This window comes from Lathamus discolor, chromosome 5 (assembly GCF_037157495.1).
Source record: "Lathamus discolor isolate bLatDis1 chromosome 5, bLatDis1.hap1, whole genome shotgun sequence".
Taxonomy (NCBI): Eukaryota; Metazoa; Chordata; class Aves; order Psittaciformes; family Psittacidae; genus Lathamus; species Lathamus discolor.
Genome location: NC_088888.1, coordinates 40,861,126 through 40,882,904, shown reverse-complemented (window position 1 = coordinate 40,882,904; position 21,779 = coordinate 40,861,126). Strand labels below are relative to the sequence as shown.

General features: G+C 39.9%; 1 protein-coding gene across 3 annotated transcripts in view; it reads left to right on the top strand.

The window, feature by feature from the left end:
* The window catches only part of EPM2A (EPM2A glucan phosphatase, laforin), a 109,403-nt gene that overhangs the window by 41,576 nt on the left and 46,048 nt on the right, over nucleotides 1–21,779 (top strand). Inside the window, exon 5 of one of the 3 annotated variants that reach the window (XM_065680497.1) lies at nucleotides 71–233. The exons of the other annotated variants lie outside the window; for them this stretch is intronic. The gene's annotated coding sequence lies outside the window, so the exon portion shown is untranslated. Of the gene's footprint in view, nucleotides 1–70; nucleotides 234–21,779 lie in introns of those variants that run through there. 3 annotated transcript variants of the gene reach the window in all.

The window sequence follows — 21,779 nt, the reverse complement described above, 5'->3', positions numbered from 1 at the left end:
AGATTGTTAATTCGTTGTTTATTGTCATTTCAGTGAAGAGTTGTTGATTCATTGTTTGTTGTCATTTCAGTTTGCTTGACTACTGAACTGCTGGGGGCTATATCATATACAGATTGCATTAGCTGGTGAACTGCATGAAAACAACTTTACCAACACCATGTTAACAAAGAATGCAAAGAGATACCATGGCTTGAAGCCCCTTTGTGCCTATTTGTAGCATACTTCTTTTCATGATGGGGAGGCCACCCTGTTGACTAACATTCATCCAAAGCCTTGTCTGTTGAATGCAACTAGGAATATAAATGCTAAAGAGATCATTGCAAGAGGCTACAGCAACAGAAAAAGCAATCATATAAAAATATTCCATTTCTTCCACTGTATAATTACATGATAAATCTGCATCTAGATATTATCTATTAAAATTCCAATTTGTAATATGTTCTTATGCTGATTGGATCATTAGCTCTTCCCATAGACTAGTCTCTTGATGCGATTTGGATGAAAGGATGAAAACAGTTTGTTGTTTATATACTTGTATATTTCCTTGCTACTTTAGTCATAAAGTGCTACAAAATTTAGAGAAGAATAACTCTTACAGAAAGAAGTAGAAACAGATAAACAGTAAAGGTTTTTTTAAAGTGGGCCCAAGAAGCCAAACTAATACACAGATGATAATGGGAACTAGGTAGAAATATTTTGATAACTCATCACTGAAAAGCATCACTTGGGGAAAATGATTTTCTGCTGGTACGAGCATCTGTATTCTCCACCCTGTTACAGACAGGTGTTTATCTCTGTGAAATTAAGAAAGTAGCATTTGCTGCACAAACTGGGAACATTTATGAGTCCAGGTACTTAGAGTATCTCAATGTCATTATTAGGCCAGACAGTGGTATATATTCTTTCCCAAGGAGCTAAGCAATACTAGCTCTTACAAGTGATTTTGTAACAAACACAGCCTTTGAAGGATGAGTTGGGTTTTGAGTTGGGTTTTCTGTGAATATTTTTCCCTTTGACTGGGCTGGCTGGCATGACAGTTGAATAACTTCCTTTCTCCTTTACTCCTTACTTATTTCACACTTTCAGCTTTGATCCCTTTGGCACTCATCTGCTCTAGCTGCTTAGGTTCTGAGTCTATGGTCTTCTCTCTCTGTACCACACCAAGCACAGTGAAACTCTGGATGTGGCTGGAATTGCAGGTTTTGTACCAGGCTGTACTCCAGAGCAGCTGGAAAGTCTGACACCAGAGTTGTGTGTGCTGCATAAAAACACGTGCAAAACAGTGTCTCTGATCTGGAGTGGAATTAAATTTTGAGACTGACAGCCAAGCCTTTTTGGGCAAAGATAAAGGAAGGAGATTGGTGCAGGAGCAGGTAATAAAATCCCAATTTAAAACAAGAATGCAAAAAGCCAGACTCACCCTGTTACCTACTACGATGTTCTTTTTGAGTTCTGATTTACAAAACCCTCTGACTTCACTGGTCTGTAATTGAGAAAAAAAAATAATTATCTGAAGTAGCCAAAAACACTTGCCAAAACTGTATTATCCTGTTGCTTCTTTTATTCTTCATCATTAAATCGCAATGAGATGTTTCAAACCAATGAAAAAGTTAAAAAAAAAAAAGATTCTTAAAAAAATACACTGTGACTGTGCAACAGGAAACATATGAAGAAATATTTAGATGCATAATAACTCTTGCAAAAGCATATATTTGGCAAGCAAGCGCTACCTTATTGGGGGATAATGAACATCAGGCTGCCCTTAGCTAAAATGGAATTGGATTAATGTAGCAAAGGACAGAATATAGATGACTCCAACTCTTAACATTCTCAGTGGTAAATCAACAGCTCTGCAGTATTTCTTTAAAAATACTCTGCTGGGAAAAAATGTGGTTTATTTTCCTCATGTATGTAGCTTAAAGGGAAAGGGGCTGCTCTGAGGGAGCAGACTTAGGAATGGTGAAAATATAATGGAATTAATCCTTTTTCTGTTGCTCAGCAACACAACAACATCACCACCAGCAAGACCAAGCAATATGACTTCATAGTTTACCTTCTTCCTAAATTAACAGAGGAAAGCAATTTTTTTCAAGTGTAATGACATTATCATATATTAGCATAATTGCATGATTGTGATATAAGCAACACAAAATACATGTTGCTGGTTATTCAATTTTGCTAACAGTGAACCTATAGGGTGTTTATTCTTAATTAGACATATTCTCCTCTTGGACCGCCCTTTCACCTCAAGTTCCTTCATTGCAGTCTCGACTGGTTGACAAATGGTTTTGTGGATAACAGTTGTCACATTTGTAAAGATGAGAGTAAGTATTTTATTAAAACTTTTTATAGAGCAAGGCTTGTCTGGGGATAAAGAAACAAGATCTGTTATACTCTATTAATCAAGGATGGTGACACTGTGAACCTTAGCCTTATATAATTCAACCTTTTTGTGCTTAAACCGGTTGTCTTATTTGGGAGATTGAATTTATAAAGATTGCAGGATAATGCCTGTGATTTGATAATTACTTCAATGCTGATGTTATATTTGCATCAAGAAAAACAGAAGGCCTGTTTTATTCATGAGCTGGTAAAACATCAAATGATATCTCATTCTTGGTTTAGATGACGTGAGGAAAAAGCATAAAACAGCAGCCAAGAAAAGATTTCTAATGCTGGGCAGGTTTCTATGGTCTTTACTTAATGTCATTATAAGAAAATTTATTTTGTGGTAATGCAGTTTCAGCAGGGAAATAATTAACAGTCAGGCCGTCATCCAAGGGTAGCAGCCATTGTTAAGGCTGGGCAGCCAGCCCGAAGTCACTGCAACAAATCAAATGATGAAAATGAATCCAATTTTGAGAAATTCAATAAGATACATAAACACAGAGGTTAAGAAATGTATATAAAGATTGCATTTTAGAAAGAAAAAAAATGTAAAGTATAAAGCTAGCTAATGTCAAAGGGAAAAATATTTTGTGGTGGGATAGCAAATACCACAATTCACTTGAAAACATAATCAATGTGTTAGATTAAAGTATAGCTGTTATTTAAAGTTCATTAACCAGTTAAAGGGGTACCACCAAACTATTTAGTTACAACATTTAGCTATATAAAGAAAGAAATGTGGAAGGGTAAGCTCTGAAGAGCATAGACCAGTTGGATACCCTCTCTTGGGCAACTAACTCATGGGGTATACTCAAGCTGGTGAAGCTTCATGAGCACAAAAGTGGTTGATGGTGCACTGTGGTTTGGCAGTCAAATCCCTCACATAGAGATGTGTTCTAGTGCCTCCACCCACAGCAGCTGTGTGGGCATGTGTGAGCACTCTGTCAGATGCTATTTCAAGTACTTTGCAACTCCATGTTAACATAGTCTAAATGATTGGCTGAAATTTCACTGGGAGCTCCTTGCCCATGGCCCCGACATACTTCCCTGGCACGTGTGTGAATATTGCAGTTTGATAGCACTCACAGGCAACACAGCACCTAACAATAAGAACCAGGACTCTGATCCAGCCTTCTTCCCAACTGAGTATCTTACTCAACTGGAATAAGGTTGAGTGAACAGATGCTGTCATCTTCAGTCAGACTTATCGTAGTTTTCTTGGTCTCTTATATGCCACTTTCTGTCCAAGTGATCTCTGCAGAGAATAATGAGAGCAATCATGATAAGGTGTTCTCAGCACCACTGAAAATCTCATTTGTGATGTGGTTTGAGGTTTTTTTAATGATTTTTTTTTTAATTTAATTTAGATGCCCAGCTATGGGCAACTAAAATAGAAAATGCTGTTCTGAATTTTTTACATCTTCTACTCTTCCTAAATGGTTAAATAAATGTATTATTCTGCAGTAATTTTCATGCAAAGGACTACAAAGCGTTTGATAATAAAAGCATTTCATAAAAGCATTTTATCTAGCAATAACTAGATGTACTGGACCACCAGAGAAAGATTTAGAAGCAGGAATAGGAAAACAAGTGAACTGCAAAAAGGAGTTGTCTGCTGAGATGAGGCAGAGCAAGTGGCCAAGTGGCCTTCCTTCCAGTGATCTCATGTCACATGGAAAGCCAAGAAGAAAGTGAGGGCTGGTGATGCCGGCTGAGGACAGGGAGGAGAGGCAGTCCACGCAGAGCTGTGTGATCCAAGAGTGTCTGGTAAATAAAAGCCAGGGACCGGGGCGAAAGGCTCAGAGGTGAGCTGTGAGCAGGGCTTGCTCCCTGGAGGCAGCAGTGTGACCACTGCAGTCACATCATTGCTTTTATTTCAGTGCACGTGGAAATACCTCATTCAGCACTTAGCAGACACAAGCACAGGGGCTGGGGAAATGCGGCAGTGAGACACAAATGCGTCTCAGCACCCTCAGATCACCATAAGCACATGATATCCACCGGAACAGCAAAGCCTAGCAAGCTAAAAAATCTGCCAAGATCATTATTTTTGAGAGGAAAAAATTTGATTAGGTCTCTCTTGATTGCTGGGAACATGACTTGAGTACACTTCCAAAAATGCTGAGCTCTGCCGTTCGTGTATTTCTGCTTATGGAATTGAAATCAATAACTTAATTTTAGCTGTAAACACGGTTTTATTTTGATTTCCTGAATAGCAGTGATTTCAAGGTGTCTTTCAGTGGCACCATGATTTAAAGAGGAAAACACCAAAAAGAATCATATCAGAAATTGATATAAATTATATATATAGAGGGTAATTTCTGTGGCTTTAATGATGATCATCCTGGTTTATTTGGCATTACTGAACTTAGAATGTGCAGTTACCTTCTTTTTACTTAACTACTGTTTTATATTCCAGACTAAAATGTATGCTTGGGTAGCACAGAAAACATAAAAAATAGCTAGTTTGAAACTGTTCCTGAAACTGCTATGGTTCTGTGCTGCTGAGAAGATCCAGGGTTCAGTATGTTAAAATTTGTGTTAAAACCCCCACACCTGTAAAAAACCACACCTATGAGGAATGCAGAAGTTACCAGAATGTTTATCCTATTATCATCTGCTTTTCATTTGAGAAGGCAGGAGAGAAAATGATTTGGAAAAAGTCTTTAAATCAGACATGCTTAAACACGTCAGCATTCCTTTCTCCCTCTTTCTAGCATTGGGTTTGGGCAGAGTACCTGCTGCTTCTCTTCCTATTCTCTGAAAGGCTCTGCTCAGGGGACACCTCCTTAGATAGAAACTGATCTGACAAAACACTTAACTGCTTGTGGAAATTTAAGGTCAAGAACAGTCCTGGGGATTTCAAGTTGAAAACTTTACCCTTGGCTCCTGAGTGGTTTGCTGCATTCTGCACCTTGATTTTTGATGAGGCAAGTTCTAAATTGGTGCATTGCTGCAACCAAAATGTCCCCAGCAAATGCCACAGAGTTCTGAGCCATTAGAAAAGCATAAGGGCACTTGCTTGTTACATGACTGTGACTTAAACAAGCTGTGAAAGGTGGTAAAGTGAAATCACTCCATTTTTTCAAGGGAGTGGGTGATAATAGATGTTGGAATTACATTACAAATACAGTATCTCACAACTGTGTTGTGCACACCAATGGAGTTGTTTGAGCATCTGTGTTCATGTGCCACACACCTGCCTAGAAAAGAAATAACTCTGGTAGGCTTGCTCTTCATTTTATCAAGACTGCAAATTAAAAGAATGAATGTGTATGCATCAGATACAAAATGGCTGGAAACACAAATGAGCTCTGCAGTGTCCTGGGGAGAGCCTGCAATTTTCAGCAGTATTTCTGTTGTGTTACACATGAGTGTGATTTTATCTAGTCTGTACACATTTAATCTTGTACTTTTCTACTTGCTTTCTGCCTCTGCTTCTCATCTTATTTGAACCAGACTCAAATGCTACATAACTTTTGAGGAAAATTCTTTGACTTTTGGGATTTTTATTCTCCATGGGCTTCCTTACCCTATCCTGGTAACTGCTTGTTCCAGACTTGACAAATACCAGATCAAGACTGTACCTGCTTCAATGCCACAGCCCCTTGTTATGCCTGTTCCTTCACAGTTATTTAAACCTGAAGCACGAAACCACATAATGATTCTGTGTGGCTCTGGATTGCCTCCAAGAGATCTGCAGAAATCATAGTAGATTAGATAGATAGATGATAGATAGATAGGATAGATAGATAATCTCCCTACTGAAGAATCTGAAAACTACAGCTGAGCATTATTTTTCCATCAGTCCTTCTAGACGTAATCTGAACTAATGTGCTGTTTCTTCCCACACTGGTTGCTACTCAGGAAACCCTTATGTTTCCTTCTCCTTCAGTGAAGAAACCTGGTCTTGAAGAACAGTTGGCAACTTGCAGTGGTTGTGAATGATCTTTTGGTCTCTTCAGCACACAAATTCTACCAAATTCTGATATGTGCCTAGAAGCCTTTTGTAGCTGCATACTAAATACCAGAGCTACAGCAGTTTCCTGTGAGTAGATCTCTGCTTACTTTTATATTTTTCTATATCTAGTTCTTTCAATGCCTATGTTCTGGCACAGATGTGTTGAAGCTGTTCACTGATTGCAATTAGTAATCAGTATGGCTGGCAATACAATTCTTTCAGCTGGTGTTCACAGCAGTTCTGCCACCAGCAGAGTCCCTTGGCTGCACAGAAGCAGATTCCCCAGCTGCAGGCAAGTAGGGGCATAAGTGGGTACCTGACCCTGACAGAATCAAGCTCAAGGTTATTCTGCTGTTTGTTTATAAAATATTGACTCTGGTTTTTAACAGTTAACACAAATGCTAAGACAAGCAGTCCTCTTTACTAGAGGTGTGTTGGCATTTTATAAGCTAGTGACTTCTGAGAGGCATTCCAAAGTGCTGCACACAGTAAATGGGCTGTGTTGAGTTTGCTCTGTATCTCAGTTATCTGTACTGGAGGGAAAGTGGCAGAAATCCAAGGACCTCTGTTTCATGGTGGAGCTTCAGCAGGGCAGTGGGTGGCTAAACGAGGACAGTTGGTGAGCACTGATTACCAACAGCTTGAGATTGCTTTGATTTATACTTGGTGTCTTCCAGGGGTCTGTAAGAATGGGATTTCTTTTCTGACTCCTGGGGTGAACCCTAGACCTACCTTGTTTGTTCAACACAAAACCATGGGTATCCTGGAAACAGGGTCTGAGACTTAATCTTGTTTTCTGTGTTTTAAAAACAAGGCTAATTATGTTCTTCTGTCATAGGCTATAGCTGCACAGGGTGGTTCACTTACAGAGCAGCCTGTATGAACACTGAGGGTTCACCCAGCCCAGCATCCTTACTTGGATGGTCTGCTACACGCTGTAGCACCATGTTGTTATGGTTGTTCTGCAGTGCATCTCACATCCCCTGGTTTTTGTAGCGGAAGAGTCAAAGTGTAATTAATCTCTTCTCCACCTTCTCCATCAGAGAAGCATGTGCTCCGTTAAGCACACGCATAAGAGAATATTAAGCACTTGATGAAGTCCAGTGGGAAAAAAACAAAACCTCAGCCCAAACCTAAACCCAAGATCATTTGCAAATGCTTTGCTGAGTGTGAAGGCTCAAACAACATTGCTGTGTAGCTAAACTCATTTTGGTTTGTTTTAAAGTGGAACACCTTGCTCTGAGCCTTTGTTTAGGTGTTGACATTTAAAAGTTCACTTCTAAACCTCTGAGTTTCTTGAGACAAACTTTCTCCTTCTATCCTTGTTTGTTATCTGCTGCCTCAAAAACCTTCTGGTTTATTACAGTATTAAATAAAGTGTGAATGTCATTCCCACCTAGTTTTCATTCTTTTAACTCTTGCTTACCTTTGATTTCCCTTTGTTCACTGCCTTTGGTCAGAGGCCACCAGCATAAAGAAGGGAGTGGGCACCTGCACTCATCTGAACATCACGCAGAGGTCTGAAGATGCCAAAATCCTGCAGGCAACAAATGGTGCTTCTGAGTGATTAACCAACAAAGTGAAAGCAATCTTTATATTAGCATTGCTTTGTGGCTTCTCTGGTGCTTGCACTACTGTAATTCTGGAGAACTGTTTTATTAATAAAAATCTTGATGCATATGTGCATAGATAAAAGACCTAAAAGACCTATGGAGGTTAACTGAAAAGAATAAGAGTCCTGAGGTATGTGCCCAAGCATGTTTCTGATTAATGCCTCCTGAATGCTTTATTCCAATCTCCATCTCTTTCCCCAGAGCTTTATTTATGTGTAGGTGACCTGTAGAAGTTATGTGACCCCAGCCACAGAGCAGGCAGAAAGAAGTTTCTTAATAAACTTTTTTTTTGCAATGCCAGCTAAAAGCTGAATAAACCCATGTAAGTTTTAGATGAGGCTATACTGCTGGGTGTCCCAGCCCCCATATGCAGCTGTATGCTGACTGAGTCCACCTGGAGATACCTAATAGAAAATCAGAGGGAAATCTGATTCCTGCCCCTAGCTTGGGAGAACTTCAGATAAGCACCTCTGCCTGCCTGGAACACCTGTCTTTCAGGGTGATGGGGAGTGGTGTGATGGCTGAAGTGTTCATTGTGATTATCCAGGGCTTAAAATAGGCTTAATTCACTCTTTTGCCCAAATATTTCAAGAACATGTCTCCCACGATGTGGCCCTAGATGCTGAGCTGTATTGTATGTGGAGGAAATTTATGTTAAAGAGCTTTAACAAACCAGAAACATCCTGGAGAGCAGGAAGGACATCACCAGGTTCCTTCTCAGCCATAAGTCCCTTGGTCTCCAGATCTCACCGTCAGCATCTCTGTTGTCATCAACATCTCTTTCTGGCCCAATGGAATCTCAAATCTGTTCTGCACACTGGCAGAACTCAGGCATGATGCTGGGGCTGGTGGGGAGTGGGTGACTTGATCCCACCATACAGCAGTCTAGCCTAGAGCTTATTGATAATGTTCAGATTTTATGCTATTTCCAAAGGAAGCGTTCTTATGAGTAGACTATTATGCCAAAGATATCACAATAATTTCTGGTATTTCAGAAGAAACAGGAGAAGTGGTAGCATATGCTGACATCAGCGTTTGAGATACCCACAGCCAGTAAGTGATATTTTTGCTCTGAAGCCTAAAGTCTCTGAAGTGTCTGCAGTGTTGTAAATCCTGCCCCTTGTGGCTGATGTATACAAGGTGTAGAAGTGCTCCATGCTGGCACTGCTGGCACCCTAGAACCTAAGGGAGTTTTGGGATCCTAATATCCTACAGAGGCTGTCTTCTGTCCTGAGAGAAAAAAAAGTGTGTTTGATGAATCCCTGTTTTATTCAATAGATTTCAAACATTAGTGAGAAAGAGGAAAAAATATAATCCAACAAACAACCAAAAAAGGAGAAGAGGGAAGGTTGGGTGCCATCTCACCAAGTGGGAAGTGTTTCCTTTCTTTCCCTTCTTAGCCCATATAAGATACTCAAATACTGCCAGTAAGGAGGCCTATAAGGGTGCTGGAGAGGGCCTCTTCACTAGGGACTGTAGTGATAAGACGAGGGGTAACAGGTTGAAACTTAAACAGGGGAAGTTTAGATTGGATATAAGGAAGAAGTTCTTTACTGTGAGGGTGGTGAGGCACTGGAATGGGTTGCCCAGGGAAGCTGTGAATGCTCCATTGCTGGTGGTGTTCAAGGCCAGGCTGGACAGAGCCTTGGGTGACGTGGTTTACTGTGAGGTGTCCCTGCCCATGGCAAGGGGGGTTGGAACTAGATGATCTTAAGGTCCTTTCCAACCCGAACTATTCTATGATTCTATGAAAATAGAGAAAGATTATAGGCTTGTAATGTAAAGATTTTGATTTTCCTATTGTTTTTTATTCTTCTCCCCAAATGAACAAATCATTTGAATAAAAATTGAAAGGAGAAAACTGTGTCTTTAGTTGCAGAGCAGTCATCGAAAACATCAGCTCACCTGTGGTTTTCTAAAAATGGCAGCCACAAGGGAAAAAAGAAAAGGAAAGAGAAGGGGCATGTGCCTTTGCAGCCATTCCCACACTCTTCATCTGCCATCCTCAAACAGCTTGTGCCATGGCGAGGGAATTCTGAACTAGGCTGAAGTCCCTCAGGAAATGTATTTATATGAAAAAGAGGCCATTCAAAATCATGACCTGAAAGTGGATGTCAAGGTGAGAGACGGTTTTTTTTGGTTGCTATGGGAGTTCGTTGCAATCTGGGAGAGCTGTGTCATGCACAGATGGGCAGTGCCCTCCTGGTGAGAAGCACCGGTGGACCAGAGGAACAGATTTGAGGGCAGCTCACAGCAAACACTGGCCCTTCATCTCAGAGCTCCAATGCTGTAGGCCCACTCTGGCCAGCTCCCGAATGGGGAGATCTTGACAAGAGATCTCGGGGAGCTCCAGTAACATTTTTCAGGGAAAACACTTCACTGTAGAAAGGGCAAGTTCCTGAAGGACCCACCTAAAAGTGCCTTTTTCTTGATCTCACTTGATAGAGCAGACTGTGCCAGGGCTACATGTCCCCAGGGGACCACGTGGTGTGAGAGCAGGTTTCCTCCATCCTTGTTCATCCTTTTATCCTGGAGATTTCAGGTCACTGACCTCAGCAACGCAGGATTAATTTGCTTTTTGCCTTTTACATTTCCAAAGCTGGGTAAAAACAGTTACCTGTGGAATTCCAGATTTCCTTTTGAGGAAGGGCAATTTTTTCAGCTCTTTGTCTACTGAGCAGCCAGTGCAATGAGTTCCTCTTGCTGCTGGGACTGGATGGCATGTCTGTAAAGCTGGTGGGGATGTTGGGAATACAAACACTGAGTATGTGTCAGGTGCTTGTGGAAAAATCCGAGCAAGCCTCTCATAATCTGAAGTATTCTGTTTCAGTCAATACTCTCTGCACTTGAACTGGTCATTCGCGGGCATACTGCCCTTTATCTGTATCATTTCATAGTCAATTCACATGAGAATGTCAAGCTGGCAGACTGGGAATCTTCTCTGTAACATGTATGCAAAGGACAGATCTGTAAACCTGACAGGAAGCACTTCATTGCTTCTGACTTGTCTAGAACTGGCGAGTTAAAGAGTTGCTTACTGCTGGGATAGGGAATTAATGCCCTGCCACAGGTAGTTGCTTTGCTGAGGATCATAAATATAAACACATAGAAACATAATGATACCCTGCTTTGTAGTTTAGGTTAAAACTTCTGTTGATTTCACTGGACTTCATACTGCTTTGGATGGGCAACATCTGGCCTATAAGAAATAGGAACACATCCATGTGAAATAGATAGAGTGTAAAAAGTTAAAAGTAAAGGATAAAGCTAATAGCAACACTTTGCCAAATGCATTATGGGTTTGAATGTTGATCTACACATCAACACCTTCTTTTATTACTGACTAATGTGCAGAACTGGGACTCCCAGAACTGTTGTAACAGTGTTTGTATTATTTTCTTAAAGCATCTTCCAAATTGAGTTGACTTCATCTCTGTCTCCTCTCTCTCCTTCCCTTCTCAAGTGTTCCCTTGCTGTACATTTATTGAATTTTTATGTCACTGCAGTTTTTTATTGGTCTTTGAGAAAAAATCCTGTAGCACCCACATATGGGTTCGAACAGCCTGACTTGTAGGGCTTCATTTTTTAAGGATGTGACAGTTTTAAAGAGTTTTACTCGTAGGGCTGTTGAAGATTTTTTCTCCCGCCTTCATGAGAGTGTCCTCTTTTCATGTTTTTAAAATGGAGTTTTCATTTTCATTTCTATTGCTTGAGGAAAATGAAACGGAGCACCAGGAAAGGTGACTTTCCTCATTCAGATTAGATTGGTGCAGTTTCTCATAAAAAAAAAAAAAAAAGGAGGCAAAAAAAGAGGCAAGCTAAAAAAGGATAGAAAAGATGAAGTACTTGACAGTGCACCTGTATCAGTCTTCCCAGATCTTAATTTTTGGGAGGATGAGGGGTTTCTGAGTTAGTCTTTCATCAGACTGTCAAGACATTATTTTCCCTTATGAAGGGTAGGTTCTGTTTGCATTTCTGTGGAATCTTCAATCCCAAAGGACTGACAGCACTTCACCTTCTATCCATCTGGTCTGTCCACCCTCTATTGAAGTAAAGCTGCCACAGTCTCAGAAGCACAAATTGGAAATGTGTTTAATTGTGTATAACAACACTGTCCCACAGTGAAGGACAGCAGCAAAGCAGAATCCAGCAGTCGACCTTCAGATAAAAGTGTAGCTAAAAATGAATATTCAACTAATCTAATTTTCCAAAACTAGATCTCACTTTAGCTCATCCCTTACCTGTTTTTTTTTTTTTGTTACAGGTATCATGCGGAAGGTATAAGGTCTACCTATCACAAATTACAGCTAGTGTTTTGCAAAATTTTAGAGGCAACTAATTTCTAGTTTCTTCTGAATTTGCTTAGGTAGGGTATGGTTTCTGAGTCTCAGAGGTGCTAATGTCCTTGCAGAAAACCAGTGGGTACCAATGGAGCCCAGCTCACATACTCATCCAAGCGAAACACAGGGTTCCCTGGTAGCCCAAGTCAGGAATGTCAAATGAATGCTTGTTCCTGAATATTTTGGCCATTACAGCGATATCTTGCTAATGCATGATGGACACATGTAAGAAAATTGGTCAGGACCATAACAGCCTGTTCTAGCTAGTAATGTGGTTCAGGACTGGAGATAACCACAGGCATTCAAAGTAGCTGTAGTTTGCGCCTACTGTAAATGACGGAACTTCCATTGGCATAATAGCAACAGTATTCTGTGACTTTAATTCAGCAAGTGGATGGTGAGTGATATAATTTTGTGTAGCGTCTGCATTGCTATCAGCAAGAAAACAGGGCAGCAAGCAAAGCAGCCCAGAACATACCTTCGATGTGCTTGCTTTTCTCAGGTGGAGCCTATTTTAGTAGTGAAGGGAAGAAAATGGAGCAGTGGTGTGCTGACAAGCATGGACAGGGCTTCTTGGCAAACAATCCCCAGAGTAAATGGCTTGTTACATGGAAAGATTTCAGCCCAATTAGCTGAAATTGTAGAGAAGAATGTTTAGCTAGTAAAAAAGGAGTTTGAAGGACAGAAATTTGTTGAAGTCAGTGAAGTGCTATTTGTATTAGGCAGATTAAAGTAGTAAGGTCATTGCAGGTAGCTTCTTGAGAGTCCTGTTTTCACCAAGGCTATTCTAACCTAATAACACCCTGCACATCCATGCTGAGGCCATGTGTGTGACAGTGTGTGCTCTAGAGTCATCTTTAGCATTGCCCATTTTTCTAATTGTTCCTGAACATGGTTTTTAGATGAATCAGTCTGCTGAGGAGATTTGGTATTCATGGTAGCAGTCCCCTTCCCTACCTTCCAGTCATCTCTAAGGACTCATTTGGTGATGTCTATCACATACAATTATGTTGGAACCCCATTAATTAATTAATATTAGTTGCTAATGGTTAGGCAATTAATTGCATTTGGAAGAATATAAAATTGAGTAAATAACTTCAAAGTGTTGAGTCCTATTTGGCAAGCTAACACAGCTCATCCTGCCCAATTACACTGATAAGATTTTAAACTAATTGAGCTCACACTGTGCCTCTCCATTACCTGACATTCAGCAGCACACAAAGATTAAAGGGATTCAGGGAATGGTCTGCTTGTAAAACCAGGAATAGTCACTCCTAGTTCTCATTTAAGCATAAATGCATATTAATTCACAACTGAACAATACTTTATATGGAGGTTGCTATAGAAATGAGCATTTTGAGAAGTTTGGGACTTTTGCTGGCGTTTCAGGTTAAAAATTACACAGGACCTCATTACACAATGGCAGATGCATATCCTGGAATCCAGCAGGTTGCTCACCACAGCACTATAGAGGGCTCGCCATACTGGATTAAATCATTTGTTCATCTAACTTGACATTTTGCCTTCTGCACTGACGTTCTTGAGGAAGGTGGAAGGCTCCCATAATGCCTATTACCTATCCAATTATGTGATGTGGTGTAGAGGGAAGAAATCTTCCAGAGCCCTGCAGGCAATTAGCTTATACCCAGAAGTGTGATACTCAATTACCCTTATTATTTCAGCATGCCAAGCAGCAAGAGGTGGTTAATGATTGCATGAAATTATCCAGCCTTTTAAAAAATTCTGCTCAGACTTATCAGAACATTACCTTGCATGCCAGTAAAACCTGTATGAGGCCTGCCAGCAGCAGTAAAACTGGGGGAAGGTAAATGACAGATTATTCACATGCGTGGCAAAATTTGTTTTTTTGAGCTTCTTGTTCATACCCACACAATCAGTCCTGAAGCACATTTTACAGGATGATAATATTCATCCAGAAGCAAATCTATTACTCTCCCCTACTGCAGCTGCTGGCATTTCATTTGCTGTACAGAACTGGCTATTTTTCAGAGAAGGTTTTGGGCTGCCAAGCTCTTAAGCTTCTGTTGCAGCACTTTGAAGTCAGAAATTGATAGTGACCATGTCCATGGTATGCTGGTGTCTTGTGCCAGTCACCAAACTCCCAGTAAAACACCCTATAATAATGGAGAGGATCCGATAAAACCCTTCAATGTTGTGAAGAAATACTTTTGGAGTATTAATTACTTTTCATTTAAGAAGAATGGGCAGCTGAACTAATTATCAGATAACTCCTTTGAGAAGAAAACTGAAGTTGCTTATCCAGAACAAACTAAACATTGAAAATTGAGTTATCTTTCAACAATTGTCTCTTAAAAAATTTTGCAATAGGATTTGAACTTGGGCAGGCTTTTCTGCTGTCATGTAAAACCAGGGCCAAAGATGCCAAGCTGCATGTAAATTACATAGCAGGACTGTATATAAACATTGATCAACAGTGACTGAGTACTATATCAGACCATACAAGAGAGGAGGTAGTAAATAATGAGTATAACTGCCATGAGAAATTATACATTTGATACCTATTTAAACCAGACAAGAGATCTGGGCTGGTAACTTTGTGTCCTTCAGAGAAAGCGTAACGGAGATGATGACAGAATGAGTCTGTGTTTTTGATGGTACTAAACAAGTGAACTTTGTCAAACTGACATTAGAAGCGGGCTGCAGGTGATATTTCACAAGAACTTCAGTCTCTGAAGGATATGTACTCTGATTAAGATGGATTGAATCATTACTTATTCAGTAAGAGACAGTTAAGTTCTTCTTGCTAAAAATTCAAGCAGAAACTTTATCCTTAAGGCTTAAAGAAATTAACTTCCTTTTAAGTGTAAAACTGTCTGCTAAACCCAAAACTGTCTGCTGGGAGGATGGGTGCGTCTTATGGCTGTGGACCATCAACCAAGTATTTAGGGTGTCAGAATGTATGTTAAAATGCAGTCTTACTCACCAGTACTGATTGGATCAAGTGTGTACTCTATAAATATCTCTCCACTGATGGATGTCCTTATGTGATGTCCTTATTTTGGCCTTTTTCCCATTAATCCTTTAATTCTACAGCCTTTATAGAAAAAGACTATTTGACTAAATGTACTTTCAAAATGGACTATTTTCAACATAGGGAATGTGAATTTTAGTCTCTGAAGGCGATGATGGTGTTTTGGGCACAGTCTTGGGATTCAAAAAGAGGGTGTCATGATTTATATTCCCCAGTGACAGAACTATTGTTCATGGCAAACAAATGCCAGCTGCCTTTTCATGGGTCCCAGCAAGCACAAAGACAAAATACCACTTTGCAACACTCTATTATTGCAAAATTCTTTTCCTTAATATCTCTGTTTCCTGTAAGAGGTGGTAGGAAAAGTGAGACTCATCAGGTAAAAATACTTTCTTTTTTATCCAGGGATTAAAATTTCAAGGTTTGTTCTCAATTGAGATAGTCTTGAATACCTACAACTGTATCTTATTGAATAAAATTAGTATAAACTAGAAAAATGGGTGGTCTTACTTCTCTCATTAATCAGAGGAATAAATTGCATTAAGATGTTGGCATTTCCCTGGACCAGAAAACAAATGATTCTGTGAAAAATATGTAGGAAATAACACCAAACTGCTGCAAGCCTTCTAGCAAGAGCCATAAACATCAGAGGTAAGTGAATAATCACCAACAGAGCAGAACAGCCATTAGACATAATGATAGAAAACCTCCTTTCACACTAACAGACATCAACCTTGCTGTGCAATTATGAGTTGGCAGAAGCAAACAATTGGCTTTAAAACAAGATAAAGAACTATGAAAAGAACCTGACTTTTTGCTTCGAGTGGACTGCGAGTGAATTCAGCTGCTCTGCTTGGAAAAGGGAACGAATGACAGCATGCCCTTTTGCACCCTTCAAATAAAAATCAGTGTAAGAAAAACATCAAACTGTTTTTAATTCTTGTGTCATAAATTAAGCAAGAGCTACACAAAATGTCCAACTCATCTGCAGTGCTTTTGAAGCAGAGCTAGTAGGACCTCTCAAGAGAGCCTTTAGGTTTATGTCTCTCATGAGGGGTGCAGAGAAACGGGCAGGGTGCTGATGAACAGCAAGAGGAGGATAAGGGGCGCACTGCAAGTCTGTGTCTTCATCCATGGTATCTATTTTACTATTGACTTCTTTCATATCCCACCAATAAGAGAAGAGTCATTTCAAGTCCTATGTGGCCTAACATGCTTGAAACACTATTTGGTTTAGTATTTAATTAGGGGCTATTTTTGTTCTGTGAAAGAAGTTGCCAAAGAAAGTGGAAGATGTAACTTGATGGGCACATGGTAAGAGATATTGACTAAAGAAGGGACAACTTAGAAAGGGAGGAAATGTGCTAGAGACAGAGAACAATTGATCTGCTCAGTGTCGCAAAATAAAACCAGGGTGATATCCCTGCGGGTGCCTTTCTCTGTGTGTTTGAGATATGGAACTGTGGAATTTATCTGGTTTCCTTTTTTGTTGCTGTTCTAAATTTCTGCTAAATTCTAATTTCCACATCCTAAACTCTTCCAAAACAAGTGGATAGCAGTATTTCTCTGATTGCTCTCTCTGACTGGCTTCAGCTAATTCATATTGAGAATGTTAGAAAAATACAATATGTATATCTCTTCACTGAGCAAGAGGGGTCAGAGCTGCATTTTCTCTGTGCTCTTAAATGTTTTTTGGTTTAGTTTGTTTTTTTTAGGAAAGAAGATAGACTTTTAATTGAAGTCCTTCCCATAAAAATGAGAATAACTGGACTTTTAGAATAGAAGAAACATAGTGCCCTTCAGAAACAGTTTCTGATTTTTGCCATTACAACCTAAAATGATGGTACTGTCAGTCTTCTAAATTTTAATTGAAACTTTAGGGCATTTTGAAATTTCAGAGTTGAAATTTATCATTATAAAATTCCTGCAGGGGAACAGTTTCCCATTGAATGATTGACAGAGAAGAACAATGTGGTGGCCTCTCAGAAGTGAGGCTGTTCCATAAATTACAATGGAAAAGGAGATATGTTTTTTAAAAAAATAAATGTATTTTGACCCTTCTTGCTTACCGTAAGCTGCATGCTAATCTTTTTCAAGCAAAACAGAAAATGTTACCATATCATATAGCTGTAAACCATTTGTTCTATGCTGAAAGAAAATATACAAGGTTTCAGTTCAGATATTATATTATTTTTCAGCTCAGTTTTGGAAAAGTAAAAAGGAAAAAGTTATTTTTCTCTGCTTCTAAAGGGTTATCTTATTATGCATTAATTTATTCTCTTGAAATCCAGACCATTTTGTTGTGTGGAAGGTTTAGTTTCAGGACTGCAATAAAATGATAGGTTGCCCAGATGTTTTTCAGTCACTCTTTGCATAGTAATGTTTTACTGATGTAGGTCCTGTACTCACACAGCTAAACTCAACACAATAGCGTATGGAAATGAAGAGAAATATGAAACTTGATTGTATGCAATGGCTTTTTAGGTAATCACCTTCAGAGTTTCTAGAAAACTCAGGGGATCTGCAGTAACCTGAAAAGAGTGTTCAAAAAAGTGTCAGCATGACAGAGGTGAGAGTTTGTCAGAAAAAATGTAATATGTATTTCTGACGCACTGACTGGTAGAATAAGCTAAAACAAACCAGACTTGTTACAGGCAATTGAGGAAATAATATTCATGCCTGAACTTACTTTAGGTGCTGAACTAGATCTTCTGACAGCTGTGCTAACAAGAAGCTATTGCCTGTCAGGAAAGTGGTTGTTGTTATTTCTACCTCATCCCTAAACAGGACTAAACTTGGGGGTGCTGGTCGATGAGAAAATTAACATGAGCCGGCTTCAGTGTGTGCTCGCAGCCCAGAAAGCCAACCGTATCCTGGGCTGCATCAAAAGGAGCGTGACCAGCAGGTCGAAGGAGGTGATCCTGCCCCTCTACTCTGCTCTTGTGAGACCTCACCTGGAGTACTGTGTGCAGTTCTGGTGTCCTCGACATAAAAAGGACATGGAACGGCTGGAACAAGTCCAGAGGAGGGCCACGAGGATGATCAGGGGACTGGAGCACCTCCCGTATGAAGACAGGCTGAGGAAGTTGGGGCTGTTGAGCCTGGAGAAGAGAAGGTTGCGTGGGGACCTCATAGCAGCCTTCCAGTATCTGAAGGGGGCCTATAGGGATGCTGGGGAGGGACTCTTCGTCAGGGACTGTAGTGACAGGACAAGGGGTAACGGGTTAAAACTTAAACAGGGGAAGTTTAGGTTAGATATAAGGAGGAAGTTGTTTACTGTAAGGGTGGTGAGGCACTGGAATGGGTTGCCCAGGGAAGTTATGAATGCTCCATCCCTGGCGGTGTTCAAGGCCAGGTTGGATGAAGCCTTGGGTGCGATGGTTTAGTGTGAGGTGTCCCTGCCCATGGCAGGGGGGTTGGAACTAGATGATCTTGAGGTCCTTTCCAACCCCAACTATTCTATGATTCATGGCTCAATATATGCAATAAGAAGCTGCCACAGTTTCCTGACAGATGGTTTTGGAAGGTCCATCAGTCCTGGTATGAGAGGAGGTTCTGTGTATCTTGATAATTTCATATCCAGTATGTAAGGTATTTCCACACATGTATGAAACTGATTTATGAACTTCCAAATTATATATGCAGTTTTATATATGTATAATTTTTCAAATGATATATATGGAAATTCTCAGTGGTGCAAGAAAAGCAGTGAAGTTTTCTGTTTTCTGTATAGTTCTCACAACCTGATACCTGAAGACCCAGTGCAGCAGCTGCTATGTAAGAGAGTAATTTTTGCTCATGTGAGTAGACGAGTTGAAATCAGGGCTACTTGTCTGAGCTGTACTTGGCACAGAGATTTGTTTGCAGGAGGAGAATCTGGGAGGAAGAAAAATAATCTGTTTATATAGACCTATCATGCAGTTTCTGTTTGAATGAATGTATGTTATTTCTAAAATAAGCTGACATTAAATAACTTTCCTGTTATACAAAAATATCTTTCATGACATTAAATGTTTTTGTCAAGTTGAAGCAGTGTAGTGAAATACTGTAGAAAATTTAATTTGATTATGATTCTGTATTAGTGCTTTTAGCTGTAATTTAATAGCATGGTGAAAAGTGCTTTATTGCCTAACTATGCAAAAATTACTTTTCTGCGTTGGTTGGTTTGGCTTATAGTGTTCACTAAAGGAAGTTCTAGCACAAATGCTTGACTATGAGCATATTAAGGTATTGCTGTATGGGAAAGCAGTTAAACACTTAAGCATTTCATTGAACTGAAACCACTGTGTAAAACAGTATTACAAATTGCCATAGGTATGTGCATAATACTGGAGTGGATGGAAACGCTTAGAAAAAAATGTCTCAGAAGAAGTGGGAAAAGATTAGATGATGTTCTTTACACCAGAAAATAGAGAAAGATAAAAAAGAAAGATAGAACACAAATTAAGTGGTTGCAGATCACACTCTGTTAGCTGGGATTTCTGCTGCAGGGATGCCACCCAGCTCTCACCCACCTCTGCTGTCAAAGTCCTTTTAAAATGCTGTTGAAATTTAAATAGACAAACTAAAAAAGTAAAATTATTTGGGAAATTAATTTATCCTGTTTATGTTGAATTCAGTGAGTTTTTTTTTCAAAAGGTAGGCTTTTCATTCACTATACCTTCTCTGTCAGGCTGCAGCAAAGTCTTTCGCAGTGAGCACTTGCGTTAATCAGGTATGATGGGTAACTGACCTGTCTTTGTTAACTTTGACATTGGAAAAAGAAAAACACAAAAGAGAAATAGAGAAAAATAAAATGGGGTAGAAATAAAATGTAAGAGCGGGGATGACTGAACCTGAGATTTTAAAACGTACTCGAGTTTTAATAGGTCGGGCAGCCTTGCAGTCAGTTTACTTTGTGGGTGCACTAAGGGATGATGCCAGCACCTCTGGGAAGGAAAAGTAACTGTCTGAGCTCCCTGGCTTTCAGTACTTGCCCTACAAGGTGGTCACTGTGACCCTTGTCACAGCAGTGTCAGAGAAAGATGTGGACCCTTGTCACTCCTGGCTGACCACAGTGGCAGGTAAGGTAGTCACCTCTGTATCAAGACAATGTTTAGGTGCATCAAACACAATTTGCAATTCAAAGATTTTCTCTTCCTGCAGTTGCACTAAATCAGGACCCCAAGTGAATCCCTGGAGTTTAGTTTTGCCATTGAATTCTCCCTGTATTGCCTAAACCAGGGAGAACCATTTTAATTCTGCTTTGTCAGGAAATGGCTTTTATCAACAGTCTTAGAGGACACGTTTGCAGGTTGAGCTTGATTGTCTGTTGCTTTTCACATTTTTATTCAGCAAGGCATTTAAAACTAGAAAATGTTTATAGCATTTGCATGCCCCAACTTCAGAGACTTATGTGGGATTTATAGTGTAAACAAATAATAAAGATCCTGGCTAGAACCCCTCCTGTGAAATTTTACTCTGTTTCTACTCTCACATTGAATTTAACAGTATGTGAGCTCTGCACAAAATCAACTTCCTGCAGGTTTTGAGCTTGGTTCTTTTATTGGAGAAAAAGTATCTTAATTTCCCTGCCAAATATATGACACTTTCCTTGTCAAATACAAATACGTGTAAATATATGAACCCATATTTTATATATATTTACTTACAATTTTTTACATATTGCTAATGGATGATGTAATTCCTTACTTTATGCAATATTTCTCATGGGGCCAGATGGGATCCACCGAAGTGTTCTGAGGGAGCTGGCAAAAGTGCCCACTGAGCCACTTACAGTCATTTATCAGCAGCCCTGGCTAGCTGACGAGGTCCCAATTGACTGCAGTTCAGCAAATTACTCCCGTCTCCCATCAGAAGGACCGCAAGGAAAATCCGAGGAACTACCAGAACTGTCAGTCTGACCCCAGTGACCTCCGTGTCTTGCAACAGATCCTTCCTGATTGCCGATGATTTCTGAGATAGATTCTTTTCCCCATGAGAACAAACTCTGCATAAATAGCTTTTAAAGATTCAGAGCTCTTCAAATTTCAACGGTGTGCAAGGTGACTCCTACAATAAGGAGTGTTTTGTGTGTCTCAGGCCTACCCTGGGTGTGCCAGGAACGAACACATAAATACTGTGGCCAGAAACAAGACTTGCAACCTCTAAAATTAAAGCTGCAGACTTCCCTTTTTTTATGTGTTCTCACTTTCAGGTGTGCTCATTCTCTTTCTTCTCTAAATCTCAGCCTCAGGATCTTAGAGGTTTAGCAACACCTTTGCTCATCTGTGTTAACTGGCACTTTCTCCATGGTGGGTATTGACATCACCCAGAAACCAACAGGAAAGTAGTTTGATATTTGAAATAAGTTGTGTTACTCATATCAGTAGCTCAGAGACATTTGGTAATAAGACGTTGGTGCAATAGATTTAGAAATTGTTAACTTGCTGATGAATTATATTTTCAGAGGGACTGAGCAGTAG